The following is a 12,500-nucleotide window of genomic DNA, read 5'->3' as shown; positions in this document are numbered from 1 at the left end:
ACAGACGGACATGCCGCACTGCACGTGTGAACAGGGGAATGAGCGAGCGAGCGGGGATAGGGCGCCTCCTGCGCTTAAAAGCTTACAGCACCTGGTATTCCCAGGCGGTCTCCCATCCAAGTACTAACCAGGCCCATCCCTGTTTAGCTTCCGAGATCAGACGAGATCAGGCGTGCTCAAGGGGGTGTGGCCGTAAGCGAGGGAAAGGCTCGCTGGCACCCTTCTTATTGAGAGGACAGCTCCGTCACCTCTTTTACGACGCTGCTTTTTTTCCCTTGCGTTTTTCTCTTCTTCCCACGTTCTCTCTCTTCACTGCCTTCGTCCCCGCTCTATTTCACTTCAGCCTTTCACTCTTGCTTCCTTCCAATGAGGACGGAGCTGCGGGAGAAAGGGCGCTATAGAGGATCGCTGTGGAGAGCTGCTGCTGTGCTTTGACATCTGAGCTCTGTGGAAAACGATCTCAATACAATTCTGAAAAACGCGACTCTCCGAACGCCAGCCGAACAAGTCTCCACAGCCGAAGCGCTGTGTCTCTTTTCAGCTGGCGATAAACCTTTCCTCGATCCTTTGCGGACTTGTTAAACTGTTCATGATCAGAATAAAAAACGCTCACGCTAATACACAAGCACCCGTGTCTCGCCAAAGCTGACAAATAAACAGACGGACAAGCCGCACTGCACGTGTGAACAGGGGAATGAGCGAGCGAGCGGGGATAGGGCGCCTCCTGCGCTTAAAGGCTTACAGCACCTGGTATTCCCAGGCGGTCTCCCATCCAAGTACTAACCAGGCCCATCCCTGTTTAGCTTCCGAGATCAGACGAGATCAGGCGTGCTCAAGGGGGTGTGGCCGTAAGCGAGAGCAAGGCTCTCTGGCACCCTTCTTATTGAGAGGACAGCTCCGTCACCTATTTTACGACGCTGCTTTTTTTCCCTTGCGTTTTTCTCTTCTTCCCACGTTCTCTCTCTTCACTGCCTTCGTCCCCGCTCTATTTCACTTCAGACTTTCACTCTTGCTTCCTTCCAATGAGGACGGAGCTGCGGGAGAAAGGGCACTATAGAGGATCGCTGTGGAGAGCTGCTGCTGTGCTTTGATATCTGAGCTCTGTGGAAAACGATCTCAATACAATTCTGAAAAACGCGACTCTCCGAACGCCAGCCGAACAAGTCTCCACAGCCGAAGCGCTGTGTCTTTTTTCAGCTGGCGATAAACCTTTCCTCGATCCTTTGCGGACTTGTAAAACTGTTCATGATCAGAATAAAAAACGCTCACGCTAATACACAAGCACCCGTGTCTCGCCAAAGCTGACAAATAAACAGACGGACAAGCCGCACTGCACGTGTGAACAGGGGAATGAGCGAGCGAGCGGGGATAGGGCGCCTCCTGCGCATAAAAGCTTACAGCACCTGGTACTCCCAGGCGGTCTCCCATCCAAGTACTAACCAAGCCCATCCCTGTTTAGCTTCCGAGATCAGACGAGATCAGGCGTGCTCAAGGGGGTGTGGCCATAAGCAAGAGCAAGGCTCGCTGGCACCCTTCTTATTGAGAGGACAGCTCCGTCACCTCTTTTACGACGCTGCTTTTTTTCCCTTGCGTTTTTCTCTTCTTCCCACGTTCTCTCTCTTCACTGCCTTTGTCCCCGCTCTATTTCACTTCAGCCTTTCACTCTTGCTTCCTTCCAATGAGGACGGAGCTGCGGGAGAAAGGGCGCTATAGAGGATCGCTGTGGAGAGCTGCTGCTGTGCTTTGACATCTGAGCTCTGTGGAAAACGATCTCAATACAATTCTGAAAAACGCGACTCTCCGAACGCCAGCCGAACAAGTCTCCACAGCCGAAGCGCTGTGTCTCTTTTCAGCTGGCGATAAACCTTTCCTCGATCCTTTGCGGACTTGTAAAACTGTTCCTGATCAGAATAAAAAACGCTCACGCTAATACACAAGCACCCGTGTCTCGCCAAAGCTGAGAAATAAACAGACGGACAAGCCGCACTGCACGTGTGAACAGGGGAATGAGCGAGCGAGCGGGGATAGGGCGCCTCCTGCGCTTAAAAGCTTACAGCACCTGGTATTCCCAGGCGGTCTCCCATCCAAGTACTAACCAGGCCCATCCCTGTTTAGCTTCCAAGATCAGATGAGATCAGGCGTGCTCAAGGGGGTGTGGCCGAAAGCGAGAGCAAGGCTCGCTGGCACCCTTCTTATTGAGAGGACAGCTCCGTCACCTCTTTTACGACGCTGCTTTTTTTCTCTTGCGTTTTTCTCTTCTTCCCACGTTCTCTCTCTTCACTGCCTTCGTCCCCGCTCTATTTCACTTCAGCCTTTCACTCTTGCTTCCTTCCAATGAGGACGGAGCTGCGGGAGAAAGGGCGCTATAGAGGATCGCTGTGGAGAGCTGCTGCTGTGCTTTGACATCTGAGCTCTGTGGAAAACGATCTCAATACAATTCTGAAAAACGCGACTCTCCGAACGCCAGCCGAACAAGTCTCCACAGCCGAAGCGCTGTGTCTCTTTTCAGCTGGCGATAAACCTTTCCTCGATCCTTTGCGGACTTGTAAAACTGTTCCTGATCAGAATAAAAAACGCTCACGCTAATACACAAGCACCCGTGTCCCGCCAAAGCTGACAAATAAACAGACGGACAAGCCGCACTGCACGTGTGAACAGGGGAATGAGCGAGCGAGCGGGGATAGGGCGCCTCCTGCGCTTAAAAGCTTACAGCACCTGGTATTCCCAGGCGGTCTCCCATCCAGGTACTAACCAGGCCCATCCCTGTTTAGCTTCCGAAATCAGACGAGATCAGGCGTGCTCAAGGGGGTGTGGCCGTAAGCGAGAGCAAGGCTCGCTGGCACCCTTCTTATTGAGAGGACAGCTCCGTCACCTCTTTTACGACGCTGCTTTTTTTCCCTTGCGTTTTTCTCTTCTTCCCACGTTCTCTCTCTTCACTGCCTTCGTCCCCGCTCTATTTCACTTCAGCCTTTCACTCTTGCTTCCTTCCAATGAGGACGGAGCTGCGGGAGAAAGGGCGCTATAGAGGATCGCTGTGGAGAGCTGCTGCTGTGCTTTGACATCTGAGCTCTGTGGAAAACGATCTCAATACAATTCTGAAAAACGCGACTCTCCGAACGCCAGCCGAACAAGTCTCCACAGCCGAAGCGCTGTGTCTCTTTTCAGCTGGCGATAAACCTTTCCTCGATCCTTTGCGGACTTGTAAAACTGTAACTGATCAGAATAAAAAACGCTCACGCTAATACACAAGCACCCGTGTCTCGCCAAAGCTGACAAATAAACAGACGGACAAGCAGCACTGCACGTGTGAACAGGGGAATGAGAGCGAGCGAGCGGGGATAGGGCGCCCCCTGCGCTTAAAAGCTTACAGCACCTGGTATTCCCAGGCGGTCTCCCATCCAAGTACTAACCAGGCCCATCCCTGTTTAGCTTCCGAGATCAGACGAGATCAGGCGTGCTCAAGGGGGTGTGGCCACAAGTAAGAGCAAGACTCGCTGGCACCCTTCTTATTGAGAGGACAGCTCCGTCACCTCTTTTACGACGCTGCTCTTTTTCCCTTGCGTTTTTCTCTTCTTCCCACGTTCTCTCTCTTCACTGCCTTCGTCCCCGCTCTATTTCACTTCAGCCTTTCACTCTTGCTTCCTTCCAATGAGGACGGAGCTGCGGGAGAAAGGGCGCTATAGAGGATCGCTGTGGAGAGCTGCTGCTGTGCTTTGACATCTGAGCTCTGTGGAAAACGATCTCAATACAATTCTGAAAAACGCGACTCTCCGAACGCCAGCCGAACAAGTCTCCACAGCCGAAGCGCTGTGTCTCTTTTCAGCTGGCGATAAACCTTTCCTCGATACTTTGCGGACTTGTAAAACTGTTCCTGATCAGAATAAAAAACGCTCACGCTAATACACAAGCACCTGTGTCTCGCCAAAGCTGACAAATAAACACACGGACAAGCCGCACTGCACGTGTGAACAGAGGAATGAGCGAGCGAGCGGGGATAGGGCGCCTCCTGCGCTTAAAAGCTTACAGCACCTGGTACTCCCAGGCGGTCTCCCATCCAAGTACTAACCAGGCCCATCCCTGTTTAGCTTCCGAGATCAGACGAGATCAGGCGTGCTCAAGGGGGTGTGGGCGTAAGCGAGAGCAAGGCTCGCTGGCACCCTTCTTATTGAGAGGACAGCTCCGTCACCTCTTTTACGACGCTGCTTTTTTTCCCTTGCGTTTTTCTCTTCTTCCCACGTTCTCTCTCTTCACTGCCTTCGTCCCCGCTCTATTTCACTTCAGCCTTTCACTCTTGCTTCCTTCCAATGAGGACGGAGCTGCGGGAGAAAGGGCGCTATAGAGGATCGCTGTGGAGAGCTGCTGCTGTGTTTTGACATCTGAGCTCTGTGGAAAACGATCTCAATACAATTCTGAAAAACGCGACTCTCCGAACGCCAGCCGAACAAGTCTCCACAGCCGAAGCGCTGTGTCTTTTTTCAGCTGGCGATAAACCTTTCTTCGATCCTTTGCGGACTTTTAAAACTGTTCCTGATCAGAATAAAAAACGCTCACGCTAATACACAAGCACCCGTGTCTCGCCAAAGCTGACAAATAAACAGACGGACAAGCCGCACTGCACGTGTGAACAGGGGAATGACCGAGCGAGCGGGGATAGGGCGCCTCCTTCGCTTAAAAGCTTACAGCACCTGGCATTCCCAGGTGGTCTCCCATCCAAGTACTAACCAGGCCCATCCCTGTTTAGCTTCCGAGATCAGACAAGATCAGGCGTGCTCAAGGGGGTGTGGCCGTAAGCGAGAGCCAGAATCGCTGGCACCCCTCTTATTGAGAGGACAGCTCCGTCACCTCTTTTACGACGCTGCTTTTTTTCCCTTGCGTTTTTCTCTTCTTCCCACGTTCTCTCTCTTCACTGCCTTCGTCCCCGCTCTATTTCACTTCAGCCTTTCACTCTTGCTTCCTTCCAATGAGGACGGAGCTGCGGGAGAAAGGGCGCTATAGAGGATCGCTGTGGAGAGCTGCTGCTGTGCTTTGACATCTGAGCTCTGTGGAAAACGATCTCAATACAATTCTGAAAAACGCGACTCTCCGAACGCCAGCCGAACAAGTCTCCACAGCCGAAGCGCTGTGTCTCTTTTCAGCTGGCGATAAACCTTTCTTCGATCTTTTGCGGACTTGTAAAACTGTTCCTGATCAGAATAAAAAACGCTCACGCTAATACACAAGCACCCGCGTCTCGCCAAAGCTGACAAATAAACAGACGGACAAGCCGCACTGCACGTGTGAACAGGGGAATGAGCGAGCGAGCGGGGATAGGGCGCCTCCTGCGCTTAAAGGCTTACAGCACCTGGTATTCCCAGGCGGTCTCCCATCCAAGTACTAACCAGGCCCATCCCTGTTCAGCTTCGGAGATCAGACGAGATCAGGTATGCTCAAGGTGGTGTGGCCGTAAGCGAGAGCAAGGCTCGCTGGCACCCTTCTTATTGAGAGGACAGCTCCGTCACCTCTTTTACGACGCTGCTTTTTTTCCCTTGCGTTTTTCTCTTCTTCCCACGTTCTCTCTCTTCACTGCCTTCGTCCCCGCTCTATTTCACTTCAGCCTTTCACTCTTGCTTCCTTCCAATGAGGACGGAGCTGCGGGAGAAAGGGCGCTATAGAGGATCGCTGTGGAGAGCTGCTGCTGTGCTTTGACATCTGAGCTCTGTGGAAAACGATCTCAATACAATTCTGAAAAACGCGACTCTCCGAACGCCAGCCGAACAAGTCTCCACAGCCGAAGCGTTGTGTCTCTTTTCAGCTGGCGATAAACCTTTCCTCGATCCTTTGCGGACTTGTAAAACTGTTCCTGATCAGAATAAAAAACGCTCACGCTAATACACAAGCACCCGCGTCTCGCCAAAGCTGACAAATAAACAGACGGACAAGCTGCACTGCACGTGTGAACAGGGGAATGAGCGAGCGAGCAGGGATAGGGCGCCTCCTGCGCTTAAAAGCTTACAGCACCTGGTATTCCCAGGCGGTCTCCCATCCAAGTACTAACCAGGCCCATCCCTGTTTAGCTTCCGAGATCAGACGAGATCAGGCGTGCTCAAGGGGGTGTGGCCGTAAGCGAGAGCAAGGCTCGCTGGCACCCTTCTTATTGAGAGGACAGCTCCGTCACCTCTTTTACGACGCTGCTTTTTTTCCCTTGCGTTTTTCTCTTCTTCCCACGTTCTCTCTCTTCACTGCCTTCGTCCCCGCTCTATTTCACTTCAGCCTTTCACTCTTGCTTCCTTCCAATGAGGACGGAGCTGCGGGAGAAAGGGCGCTATAGAGGATCGCTGTGGAGAGCTGCTGCTGTGCTTTGACATCTGAGCTCTGTTGAAAACGATCTCAATACAATTCTGAAAAACGCGACTCTCCGAACGCCAGCCGAACAAGTCTCCACAGCCGAAGCGCTGTGTCTCTTTTTAGCTGGCGATAAACCTTTCCTCGATCCTTTGCGGACTTGTTAAACTGTTCCTGATCAGAATAAAAAACGCTCATGCTAATACACAAGCACCCGTGTCCCGCCAAAGCTGACAAATAAACAGACGGACAAGCCGCACTGCACGTGTGAACAGGGGAATGAGCGAGCGAGCGGGGATAGGGCGCCTCCTGCGCTTAAAAGCTTACAGCACCTGGTATTCCCAGGCGGTCTCCCATCCAGGTACTAACCAGGCCCATCCCTGTTTAGCTTCCGAGATCAGACGAGATCAGGCGTGCTCAAGGGGGTGTGGCCGTAAGCGAGAGCAAGGCTCGCTGGCACCCTTCTTATTGAGAGGACAGCTCCGTCACCTCTTTTACGACGCTGCTTTTTTTCCCTTGCGTTTTTCTCTTCTTCCCAAGTTCTCTCTCTTCACTGCCTTCGTCCCCGCTCTATTTCACTTCAGCCTTTCACTCTTGCTTCCTTCCAATGAGGACGGAGCTGCGGGAGAAAGGGCGCTATAGAGGATCGCTGTGGAGAGCTGCTGCTGTGCTTTGACATCTGAGCTCTGTGGAAAACGATCTCAATACAATTCTGAAAAACGCGACTCTCCGAACGCCAGCCGAACAAGTCTCCACAGCCGAAGCGCTGTGTCTCTTTTCAGCTGGCGATAAACCTTTCCTCGATCCTTTGCGGACTTGTAAAACTGTTCCTGATCAGAATAAAAAACGCTCACGCTAATACACAAGCACCCGTGTCTCGCCAAAGCTGACAAATAAACAGACGGACAAGCAGCACTGCACGTGTGAACAGGGGAATGAGAGCGAGCGAGCGGGGATAGGGCGCCTCCTGCGCTTAAAAGCTTACAGCACCTGGTATTCCCAGGCGGTCTCCCATCCAAGTACTAACCAGGCCCATCCCTGTTTAGCTTCCGAGATCAGACGAGATCAGGCGTGCTCAAGGGGGTGTGGCCGCAAGTAAGAGCAAGACTCGCTGGCACCCTTCTTATTGAGAGGACAGCTCCGTCACCTCTTTTACGACGCTGCTCTTTTTCCCTTGCGTTTTTCTCTTCTTCCCACGTTCTCTCTCTTCACTGCCTTCGTCCCCGCTCTATTTCACTTCAGCCTTTCACTCTTGCTTCCTTCCAATGAGGACGGAGCTGCGGGAGAAAGGGCGCTATAGAGGATCGCTGTGGAGAGCTGCTGCTGTGCTTTGACATCTGAGCTCTGTGGAAAACGATCTCAATACAATTCTGAAAAACGCGACTCTCCGAACGCCAGCCGAACAAGTCTCCACAGCCGAAGCGCTGTGTCTCTTTTCAGCTGGCGATAAACCTTTCCTCGATCCTTTGCGGACTTGTAAAACTGTTCCTGATCAGAATTAAAAAACGCTCACTCTAATACACAAGCACCCGTGTCTCGCCAAAGCTGACAAATAAACAGACGGACAAGCCGCACTGCACGTGTGAACAGGGGAATGAGCGAGCGAGCGGGGATAGGGCGCCTCCTGCGCTTAAAAGCTTACAGCACCTGGTATTCCCAGGCGGTCTCCCATCCAAGTACTAACCAGGCCCATCCCTGTTTAGCTTCCGAGATCAGACGAGATCAGGCGTGCTCAAGGGGGTGTGGCCATAAGCGAGAGCAAGGCTCGCTGGCACCCTTCTTATTGAGAGGACAGCTCCGTCACCTCTTTTACGACGCTGCTTTTTTTCCCTTGCGTTTTTCTCTTCTTCCCACGTTCTCTCTCTTCACTGCCTTCGTCCCCGCTCTATTTCACTTCAGCCTTTCACTCTTGCTTCCTTCCAATGAGGACGGAGCTGCGGGAGAAAGGGCGCTATAGAGGATCGCTGTGGAGAGCTGCTGCTGTGCTTTGACATCTGAGCTCTGTGGAAAACGATCTCAATACAATTCTGAAAAACGCGACTCTCCGAACGCCAGCCGAACAAGTCTCCCCAGCCGAAGCGCTGTGTCTCTTTTCAGCTGGCGATAAACCTTTCCTCGATCCTTTGCGGACTTGTTAAACTGTTCATGATCAGAATAAAAAACGCTCACGCTAATACACAAGCACCCGTGTCTCGCCAAAGCTGACAAATAAACAGACGGACAAGCCGCACTGCACGTGTGAACAGGGGAATGAGCGAGCGAGCGGGGATAGGGCGCCTCCTGTGCTTAAAAGCTTACAGCACCTGGTATTCCCAGGCGGTCTCCCATCCAAGTACTAACCAGGCCCATCCCTGTTTAGCTTCCGAGATCAGACGAGATCAGGCGTGCTCAAGGGGGTGTGGCCGTAAGCAAGAGCAAGGCTCGCTGGCACCCTTCTTATTGAGAGGACAGCTCCGTCACCTCTTTTACGACGCTGCTTTTTTTCCCTTGCGTTTTTCTCTTCTTCCCACGTTCTCTCTCTTCACTGCCTTCGTCCCCGCTCTATTTCACTTCAGCCTTTCACTCTTGCTTCCTTCCAATGAGGACGGAGCTGCGGGAGAAAGGGCGCTATAGAAAATCGCTGTGGAGAGCTGCTGCTGTGCTTTGACATCTGAGCTCTGTGGAAAACGATCTCAATACAATTCTGAAAAACGCGACTCTCCGAACGCCAGCCGAACAAGTCTCCACAGCCGAAAACTGTGTCTCTTTTCAGCTGGCGATAAACCTTTCCTCGATCCTTTGCTGACTTGTAAAACTGTTCCTGATCAGAATAAAAAACGCTCACGCTAATACACAAGCACCCGTGTCTCGCCAAAGCTGACAAATAAACAGACGGACAAGCCGCACTGCACGTGTGAACAGGGGAATGAGCGAGCGAGCGGGGATAGGGCACCTCCTGCGCTTAAAAGCGTACAGCACCTGGTATTCACAGGCGGTCTCCCATCCAAGTACTAACCAGGCCCATCCCTGTTTAGCTTCCGAGATCAGACGAGATCAGGCGTGCTCAAGGGGGTGTGGCCATAAGCGAGAGCAAGGCTCGCTGTCACCCTTCTTATTGAGAGGACAGCTCCGTCACCTCTTTTACGACGCTGCTTTTTTTCCCTTGCGTTTTTTCTTCTTCCCACGTTCTCTCTCTTCACTGCCTTCGTCCCCGCTCTATTTCACTTCAGCCTTTCACTCTTGCTTCCTTCCAATGAGGACGGAGCTGCGGGAGAAAGGGCGCTATAGAGGATCGCTGTGGAGAGCTGCTGCTGTGCTTTGACATCTGAGCTCTGTGGAAAACGATCTCAATACAATTCTGAAAAACGCGACTCTCCGAACGCCAGCCGAACAAGTCTCCACAGCCGAAGCGCTGTGTCTCTTTTCAGCTGGCGATAAACCTTTCCTCGATCCTTTGCGGACTTGTAAAACTGTTCCTGATCAGAATAAAAAACGCTCACGCTAATACACAAGCACCCGTGTCTCGCCAAAGCTGACAAATAAACAGACGGACAAGCAGCACTGCACGTGTGAACAGGGGAATGAGAGCGAGCGAGCGGGGATAGGGCGCCTCCTGCGCTTAAAAGCTTACAGCACCTGGTATTCCCAGGCGGTCTCCCATCCAAGTACTAACCAGGCCCATCCCTGTTTAGCTTCCGAGATCAGATGAGATCAGGCGTGCTCAAGGGGGTGTGGCCGCAAGTAAGAGCAAGACTCGCTGGCACCCTTCTTATTGAGAGGACAGCTCCGTCACCTCTTTTACGACGCTGCTCTTTTTCCCTTGCGTTTTTCTCTTCTTCCCACGTTCTCTCTCTTCACTGCCTTCGTCCCCGCTCTATTTCACTTCAGCCTTTCACTCTTGCTTCCTTCCAATGAGGACGGAGCTGCGGGAGAAAGGGCGCTATAGAGGATCGCTGTGGAGAGCTGCTGCTGTGCTTTGACATCTGAGCTCTGTTGAAAACGATCTCAATACAATTCTGAAAAACGCGACTCTCCGAACGCCAGCCGAACAAGTCTCCCCAGCCGAAGCGCTGTGTCTCTTTTCAGCTGGCGATAAACCTTTCCTCGATCCTTTGCGGACTTGTTAAACTGTTCATGATCAGAATAAAAAACGCTCACGCTAATACACAAGCACCCGTGTCTCGCCAAAGCTGACAAATAAACAGACGGACAAGCCGCACTGCACGTGTGAACAGGGGAATGAGCGAGCGAGCGGGGATAGGGCGCCTCCTGTGCTTAAAAGCTTACAGCACCTGGTATTCCCAGGCGGTCTCCCATCCAAGTACTAACTAAGCCCATCCCTGTTTAGCTTCTGAGATCAGACGAGATCAGGCGTGCTCAAGGGGGTGTGGCCGTAAGCAAGAGCAAGGCTCGCTGGCACCCTTCTTATTGAGAGGACAGCTCCGTCACCTCTTTTACGACGCTGCTTTTTTTCCCTTGCGTTTTTCTCTTCTTCCCACGTTCTCTCTCTTCACTGCCTTCGTCCCCGCTCTATTTCACTTCAGCCTTTCACTCTTGCTTCCTTCCAATGAGGACGGAGCTGCGGGAGAAAGGGCGCTATAGAAAATCGCTGTGGAGAGCTGCTGCTGTGCTTTGACATCTGAGCTCTGTGGAAAACGATCTCAATACAATTCTGAAAAACGCGACTCTCCGAACGCCAGCCGAACAAGTCTCCACAGCCGAAGCGCTGTGTCTCTTTTCAGCTGGCGATAAACCTTTCCTCGATCCTTTGCTGACTTGTAAAACTGTTCCTGATCAGAATAAAAAACGCTCACGCTAATACACAAGCACCCGTGTCTCGCCAAAGCTGACAAATAAACAGACGGACAAGCCGCACTGCACGTGTGAACAGGGGAATGAGCGAGCGAGCGGGGATAGGGCGCCTCCTGCGCTTAAAAGCGTACAGCACCTGGTATTCACAGGCGGTCTCCCATCCAAGTACTAACCAGGCCCATCCCTGTTTAGCTTCCGAGATCAGACGAGATCAGGCGTGCTCAAGGGGGTGTGGCCATAAGCGAGAGCAAGGCTCGCTGTCACCCTTCTTATTGAGAGGACAGCTCCGTCACCTCTTTTACGACGCTGCTTTTTTTCTCTTGCGTTTTTCTCTTCTTCCCACGTTCTCTCTCTTCACTGCCTTCGTCCCCGCTCTATTTCACTTCAGCCTTTCACTCTTGCTTCCTTCCAATGAGGACGGAGCTGCGGGAGAAAGGGCGCTATAGAGGATCGCTGTGGAGAGCTGCTGCTGTGCTTTGACATCTGAGCTCTGTGGAAAACGATCTCAATGCAATTCTGAAAAACGCGACTCTCCGAACGCCAGCCGAACAAGTCTCCACAGCCGAAGCGCTGTGTCTCTTTTCAGCTGGCGATAAACCTTTCCTTGATCCTTTGCGGACTTGTAAAACTGTTCCTGATCAGAATAAAAAACGCTCACGCTAATACACAAGCACCCGTGTCTCGCCAAAGCTGACAAATAAACAGACGGACAAGCAGCACTGCACGTGTGAACAGGGGAATGAGAGCGAGCGAGCGGGGATAGGGCGCCTCCTGCGCTTTAAAGCTTACAGCACCTGGTATTCCCAGGCGGTCTCCCATCCAAGTACTAACCAGGCCCATCCCTGTTTAGCTTCCGAGATCAGACGAGATCAGGCGTGCTCAAGGGGGTGTGGCCGTAAGCGAGAGCAAGGCTCGCTGGCACCCTTCTTATTGAGAGGACAGCTCCGTCACCTCTTTTACGTCACTGCTCTATTTCCCTTGCGTTTTTCTCTTCTTCCCACGTTCTCTCTCTTCACTGCCTTCGTCCCCGCTCTATTTCACTTCAGCCTTTCACTCTTGCTTCCTTCCAATGAGGACGGAGCTGCGGGAGAAAGGGCGCTATAGAGGATCGCTGTGGAGAGCTGCTGCTGTGCTTTGACATCTGAGCTCTGTGGAAAACGATCTCAATACAATTCTGAAAAACGCGACTCTCCGAACGCCAGCCGAACAAGTCTCCACAGCCGAAGCGCTGTGTCTCTTTTCAGCTGGCGATAAACCTTTCCTCGATCCTTTGCGGACTTGTTAAACTGTTCCTGATCAGAATAAAAAACGCTCACGCTAATACACAAGCACCCGTGTCTCGCCAAAGCTGACAAATAAACAGACGGACAAGCCGCACTGCACGTATG

General features: G+C 52.3%; 1 protein-coding gene, 16 non-coding genes and 3 pseudogenes across 17 annotated transcripts in view; all 20 read right to left on the bottom strand.

The window, feature by feature from the left end:
• LOC107076200 (antigen WC1.1-like) overlaps positions 1-12,500 on the bottom strand; it is a 455,354-nt gene that overhangs the window by 305,031 nt on the left and 137,823 nt on the right. The window lies entirely within an intron of this gene.
• LOC138244328 (5S ribosomal RNA) lies at positions 80-198 on the bottom strand. Its single transcript, XR_011192941.1, has one exon. It is a non-coding gene; the product is annotated as a 5S ribosomal RNA (ribosomal RNA).
• On the bottom strand, positions 736-854 carry LOC138218268 (5S ribosomal RNA). Its single transcript, XR_011181488.1, has one exon. It is a non-coding gene; the product is annotated as a 5S ribosomal RNA (ribosomal RNA).
• On the bottom strand, positions 1,392-1,510 carry LOC138217389 (5S ribosomal RNA). Its single transcript, XR_011181101.1, has one exon. It is a non-coding gene; the product is annotated as a 5S ribosomal RNA (ribosomal RNA).
• LOC138217358 (5S ribosomal RNA) lies at positions 2,048-2,166 on the bottom strand. The gene has a single exon (XR_011181070.1). It is a non-coding gene; the product is annotated as a 5S ribosomal RNA (ribosomal RNA).
• LOC138216947 (5S ribosomal RNA) lies at positions 2,704-2,822 on the bottom strand. The gene has a single exon (XR_011180660.1). It is a non-coding gene; the product is annotated as a 5S ribosomal RNA (ribosomal RNA).
• Positions 3,362-3,480, bottom strand: LOC138217655 (5S ribosomal RNA). The gene has a single exon (XR_011181367.1). It is a non-coding gene; the product is annotated as a 5S ribosomal RNA (ribosomal RNA).
• LOC138217730 (5S ribosomal RNA) lies at positions 4,018-4,136 on the bottom strand (annotated as a pseudogene).
• LOC138217395 (5S ribosomal RNA) lies at positions 4,674-4,792 on the bottom strand. The gene has a single exon (XR_011181107.1). It is a non-coding gene; the product is annotated as a 5S ribosomal RNA (ribosomal RNA).
• On the bottom strand, positions 5,330-5,448 carry LOC138217304 (5S ribosomal RNA). The gene has a single exon (XR_011181016.1). It is a non-coding gene; the product is annotated as a 5S ribosomal RNA (ribosomal RNA).
• LOC138244327 (5S ribosomal RNA) lies at positions 5,986-6,104 on the bottom strand. Its single transcript, XR_011192940.1, has one exon. It is a non-coding gene; the product is annotated as a 5S ribosomal RNA (ribosomal RNA).
• LOC138244823 (5S ribosomal RNA) lies at positions 6,642-6,760 on the bottom strand. Its single transcript, XR_011193438.1, has one exon. It is a non-coding gene; the product is annotated as a 5S ribosomal RNA (ribosomal RNA).
• Positions 7,300-7,418, bottom strand: LOC138217087 (5S ribosomal RNA). The gene has a single exon (XR_011180800.1). It is a non-coding gene; the product is annotated as a 5S ribosomal RNA (ribosomal RNA).
• On the bottom strand, positions 7,957-8,075 carry LOC138245245 (5S ribosomal RNA). The gene has a single exon (XR_011193857.1). It is a non-coding gene; the product is annotated as a 5S ribosomal RNA (ribosomal RNA).
• LOC138244326 (5S ribosomal RNA) lies at positions 8,613-8,731 on the bottom strand. Its single transcript, XR_011192939.1, has one exon. It is a non-coding gene; the product is annotated as a 5S ribosomal RNA (ribosomal RNA).
• On the bottom strand, positions 9,268-9,386 carry LOC138217898 (5S ribosomal RNA; annotated as a pseudogene).
• On the bottom strand, positions 9,925-10,043 carry LOC138216600 (5S ribosomal RNA). The gene has a single exon (XR_011180312.1). It is a non-coding gene; the product is annotated as a 5S ribosomal RNA (ribosomal RNA).
• Positions 10,581-10,699, bottom strand: LOC138216958 (5S ribosomal RNA). Its single transcript, XR_011180671.1, has one exon. It is a non-coding gene; the product is annotated as a 5S ribosomal RNA (ribosomal RNA).
• LOC138217897 (5S ribosomal RNA) lies at positions 11,237-11,355 on the bottom strand (annotated as a pseudogene).
• Positions 11,895-12,013, bottom strand: LOC138244325 (5S ribosomal RNA). The gene has a single exon (XR_011192938.1). It is a non-coding gene; the product is annotated as a 5S ribosomal RNA (ribosomal RNA).

This window comes from Lepisosteus oculatus, chromosome 14 (genome assembly GCF_040954835.1).
Source record: "Lepisosteus oculatus isolate fLepOcu1 chromosome 14, fLepOcu1.hap2, whole genome shotgun sequence".
Lineage (NCBI taxonomy): Eukaryota > Metazoa > Chordata > Actinopteri > Semionotiformes > Lepisosteidae > Lepisosteus > Lepisosteus oculatus.
The sequence above is the reverse complement of the archived record's forward strand: the minus strand, read 5'-3'. Positions and strand labels throughout refer to the sequence as shown.